This window comes from Mus caroli, unplaced genomic scaffold (genome assembly GCF_978045245.1).
Source record: "Mus caroli unplaced genomic scaffold, Mus_caroli_1 scaffold_8, whole genome shotgun sequence".
NCBI lineage: Eukaryota > Metazoa > Chordata > Mammalia > Rodentia > Muridae > Mus > Mus caroli.
Window position 1 is genome coordinate 42,080,264 of NW_028227263.1, and position 5,832 is coordinate 42,086,095.

Consider the following 5,832-nt stretch of genomic DNA (forward strand, 5'->3'; position numbering starts at 1 on the left):
TCAGGGAATGTCAATATGACCCCTGCTCATGGATGACATGCGAGTTTATGAAGCATTCCATATTTTTGAAGAGCATTGATAGTCTAAATCATGTTAGAGAGGAGGGAGGGGGAATGAAAGAAAGAAAGGAAGGAAGGAAGGAAGGAAGGAAGGAAGGAAGGAAGGAAGGAAGAAGAAAGGAAGGAAAGAAGGAAGGAAGGAAGGAAGGAAGGAAGGAAGAAAGAAAGAAAGAAAGAAAGAAAGAAAGAAAGAAAGAAAGAAAGAAAGAAAGAAAGAAAGAAAGAAAGAAAGAAAGAAAGAAAGAAAGAGAAAGAGAAAGAGAAAGAAAGAACAAACTAAAGAAGGTACTGTGTTCAGAGTATCTGAGCTCCAGTCATAGTTCCAAATGTGTCAGCAGTGCCAGTGTGACTATGCTTATTTTCATACTCTGCTTCAAGCCAGTATGAGAAATGGGCCAGTGGGATATAGTTCTTGTCAACAAGCCTGGGCACTTGAGTTCAATTCCATGCACCAGACTTCCACACATATGTTGTAGCATGTAGAGGCCCAGACATGTACACAAACACAAATTGTGCAAATATAATTTTTTTCATGAAAAGAAACTAGGTAAGGGTAGAGCATCCACTGAATTATATCAGTGTTTATTCTGTTAATTACTGTGAGATACATGCTGTGTTATAATGTCCCATAAAACCATGGGAAAATAAAAAAGAGTTAGCTTTCCTGAAGTCTTATTACTAGTCCCTTAAATAAAAATTATCATTACCTGACCACTCCAGCTTATTTATGGAGGGGTGTGTGTGTATTCTTAGTGATCACTTTTTTAGTCACAATAAGGACCCCAAATGAATAAGGTACCATGTGTATGTTTATATATATATATATATATATATATATATATATATATAAACATACACACAGGTATATATAAACACACATATAGACACACACTCATATATATAATCAACTACTAAATTGTTACATTCATGTTATTTTTAGTACTAATGGCAGTAATAAATTTATCTTTTGGTATAGTGTAAAACATAAATAAGAGTTATTACTAGGGATTTACATTGTTTCATGCATGTGACTGGCAGTCCAGCATGGTGTCTTATTCACTTGGGAAACCTTATCACTGTGACTAAATTAAATGATCATTAAGATCGTGTATCAGATCCTTGCATGGGAGCTCATACCTGCCATCCTGTATCTGGCAAGTTGTGGCAGAAAGATTGCTCTGTATTTGAAGCCACCCTTGTATACAGAGTAAGACCCTGTTTAACAGAATAAAGAATATATATTGGTTTACTTACTCCATTATGTTTTAAGAAATGGAATGACTAGATTGCAGAACTGCAGGTTTTTTGGTTGTTTTCACAATTTGTAATTCTTTTGTTTACTACAAATAAATGCTCTTAACTTCATAGCTGTCCAAACTTTTCTTTCAATATTGCTTCCATAATTGTGTTCCACAGGAATCCATTTCCTCTGTTACAAATAAATGTCGATGTGTTTTGCACACAGAATCACACACACCATGGCACTGCTCACTGACAGTGTGGCCAATGCTGTGCTCACATGGTCACCTTCATCCTTCTCACTGAGAAGATATAACTCCAGTCTTCCATTAGCCTACAGGTGTTTCAGCTCTTGCTTTTACTTTATTTTCACAATACCTGCAGTTCAATGCAGTCTTAATGCAGGTTTATGCAGAAGGGTGGGGGGTGGGGTGAGGCCCTGAGAAGACACTCCTGAGGGGTGTGGGCTTCTCAAAGAGTAAGACATACCCCACTGAAGACCCTTGCTGCGTTTTTGTTTATGGTTTTGGCCCCTGAACATGGAGTCTGAAGGATAGTCTGCTTTCAACCATGCAGGTTGCCTCCTTGGGTGTATGTTGAGTTCTTTCTGAGATTCAAACATAACTCCCACCCCACCTTGGTGTGGTTGATAGTCTATTGCTTTCTGAGCTGGCTGATGGCTGTCCTCTTATTTTGATTCAGACCGTCTGGTCAGAGCTTGCATTTCTTCAGTAACATTTGTCTTTTTTTTCTCTCTCTCTTCCATTCCTTCAATACTAACTCTGCAGTGCAACCCTGGCTGTTTTAGTACTGAATGAATAAGGACATTGAATAAGGACACCAAAGGGAAGAGACATTTGTCCTCTCAAGCACAGTGTGGTGTGGTTGCCGGGAAAATAAATCCTCTATCTCATGCAATAGCCTACCATTGAAGCACATGGCGGTATGACCTTAACTACATGGAAGGTAGTGGCATTGGTTCAGTCAGGCACCCTGGGAGTCTGTGGGTGCTGATCACTCAGTGTCTAAGCCTTCTTGTTCCATAAACTTGCAGAATAAACCCAAAGCACAATGGGAGGAAACAACTTCAGACAGACCCAGATGGTGCTTTTATCACCTGCCTTGTCTTAGCAATGAGAAAAGTAACCAATAAAGAAGGGAGAGTGGGTTTTTTTGGTAATGAATTCTGCAAAACGACACTATTATCTTGTTGTCCTAGATGTCACATATTATGGTACACATTCAATAAGGTATGCTTGCTTAACTGAGATTGGTCTAAGTATAATTTGTGTGACAATTCCCAGGTCCCCAACATTCATGGTTTAGAAAAAATGTAATTGCCACAAATTAAAATGAAGTAACCCTTCTTCAAAAATACACATGTAATAAGGTTTTTTTAAAAATCATTTAAAAGTATTTATTATTGAGAAAGGGTCTTACTATGTAACCTGTGGCTGGCTTGTAATTTCTTATACAGACCAAGCTAGTGTTTAATATAGAGATCTGTTTGCCTCTCAAGTGCTAGAATTAAAGTCAATGGGCTTTTATTTTTATAAATGTGTGTGTTTGTGTGTAGGCAAGGACATGAGAATGCAATGTCTAGGGAGGCCGGTGAAAAGTGCCAAGTGCCCTGGGACCAGTAACAGGGGATTGTGGTGTTGCAGGATATTTGATCACATTGTGAACCCCAAAATTGTGAACTGGAAAAACCTTGTTGTGGTGTGGCTCAGCCCTAGTACACACCTTCACCATAAGAACTTTCTGCAAACAAGAGCTAAATAAAGTCAAGGATAGGTCAAGAAGCAGAGCAAGCAACCAGTTGAGTGGGAGCAACACTAAGGAAGCAAAAAGGAAGGCCTGCCTGTGATTTGAAGGGTGTTTAAGAATGCATGGAGGAGGAGCTTCCTCCCGGGATGCCCATGGAGTAGGAAGGTCAGCTGGGTGGTGCATTTTCTCCATCTCTGAACTAGGAGGCTTTCACCACAGCATCTGGCTCCTGAGTCTTAATTGGTAAATTGAATGGTTGGGATTTTTTTTTTCAAGACAGGGTTTCTCTGTATAACCCTGGCTGTCCTGAAACTCACTTTGTAGACCAGGCTGGCCTCGAACTCAGAAATCTGTCTGCCTCTGCCTCTGGAGTGCTGGGATTAAAGGGCATGTGCCATCACCACCCGGTGAGGGATTTTGGTTTTAAAACTATGGGGCTGAAGAGATGACTCAGCAGTAAAGAACACTCATTGCCCTTTCAGAGGTCCCAAGTTCAATTCCCAGCAACCATACTGTGCCTCACAACCAACTGCAATGTCTTCTTCTTAGAGAAAACTAATTTCTAGTCTAAAAATAACTATGTCAAATCAGAGAATTAAAGCCAGAATAAAATAAGTGACAATACTGTGGCCCACTACTTATGAACTACATATTCTATTATTTAATCCCTGTATACCTCAGAGAAACATCACTGCATGACATAGGGGTTAATGGCGAGCAAACAGAGCCTACTGGAGATAAGATGAATGAGCAGGCTAGGATCTAAAACAGACTCTCATACATCACCAAGTCTGTGGACAAATAGGTTTTCTTTTTTCTTTTTAAAGATTTACTTAATGTATCTGAGTACACTGTCACTGACACACCAGAAGAGGGCATCAGACCCCATTACAGTGCTCTTAATGTTCTCCAGACCTCACAAATAGGTTTTCAACAGTAAGCAGTTCTGGAAAAAAAAAGTATCTATATAGACAAAGAAAATGATTTTAGGCCACACCTTGCACCATTTATGAAAGTTATCTCAATGAGGATCCTGGAGTTAAAAGGAAATTTTAAAATTTTAAAAATATTTTTAAAAATTAGAGATGTTCTTCATCTTGAATTAAAGAATTTTCTGTGACTTATTCTTTCCTGTCTTTATTTCATTTTTAGTATTTTGAGACAAGGTGTCTTTATGAAGCCCTGGCTATCCTGGCGTTATGTACACCAGGCTGACCTACATAGCCAAGAGATCCAACCTTCCCTCTCTTTTTATTTTCATGCAGTAAGTTCCTGACCAAAGGAGTTAGCCTAAGTGTCTCTAAACCTTATTGCTTGAAGATTCCAAAGATGCATCCAGAAAATAAGCCTAGCTCAAAAGATCCACCTGCCTCTGCCCTCTAAGTACTGGGAAAAAAAATTCACATTCAACTTATAAGAGTTGCTTAGACATCCTCTTCCGGTCAGAAAAGCACCAGGGTAGCTAGGGCGCAGGTTCGGCTGACACTCGCCAGCTACCCACAACACCCGCCACAGGATCTTAAGACTTCTGGTGAGTGGAACACAGCTTCTGCTCCAATCCAATCGCGCGCGGGACCTGAGACTGCATTAGTTAGGGAAGCAGAAACCGGCCTGAGTAGGGCCACAGGCCTCATCCAGCCGGACCAGCACCAGGGTAGCTAGAGCGCAGGGTCGGCTGACACCCGCCAGCTACCCATGACCCCCGCCACAGGATTTTGAGACTGCTGGTGAGTGGAACACAGCTTCTGCTCCAGTCCAATCACGCGGGACCTGAGACTGCTCTGGTTGGGGAGGCAGAAATCCGGCCTACGTAGGGCCACATCCTCTTCCGGTCAGAAAAGCACCAGGGTAGCTAGGGCGCAGGTTCGGCTGACACTCGCCAGCTACCCACAACACCCGCCACAGGAACTTAAGACTTCTGGTGAGTGGAACACAGCTTGTGCTCCAATCCAATTGCGCGCGGGACCTGAGACTGCATTAGTTAGGGAAGCAGAAACCGGCCTGAGTAGGGCCACAGGCCTCATCCGGCCGGACCAGCACCAGGGTAGCTAGAGCACAGGGTCGGCTGACACCCGCCAGCTACCCATGACCCCCGCCACAGGATTTTGAGACTGCTGGTGTGTGGAACACAGCTTCTGCTCCAGTCCAATCACGCGGGACCTGAGACTGCTCTGGTTGGGGAGGCAGAAATCCGGCCTACATAGGGCCACATCCTCTTCCGGTCAGAAAAGCACCAGGGTAGCTAGGGCGCAGGTTCGGCTGACACTCGCCAGCTACCCACAACACCCGCCACAGGATCTTAAGACTTCTGGTGAGTGGAACACAGCTTCTGCTCCAATAAAATTGTGCGTGGGACCTGAGACTGCATTAGTTAGGGAAGCAGAAAACCGGCCTGAGTAAGACCACAGGCTCTTCCGGCTGGACCAGTACCAGGGTACCGCCAGCTACCCACAACCCCCGCCACAGGATTTTGAGACTGCTGGTGAGTGGAACACAGCTTCTGCTCCAATCTTTAAACAGTGACGATAACAACTAACCCCAGAGATTACCAGATGGCGAAAGGTAAACGTAATAATCTTACTAACAGAAACCAAGACCACTCACCATCATCAGAACCCAGCACTCCCACTTCGCCCAGTCCAGGGCACCCCAACACACCGGAAAAGCTAGACACGGATCTAAAAGCATATCTCCTGATGATGGTAGAGGACTTCAAGAAGGATTTTAATAACACACTTAAAGAAATACAAAGGAACACTGATAAACA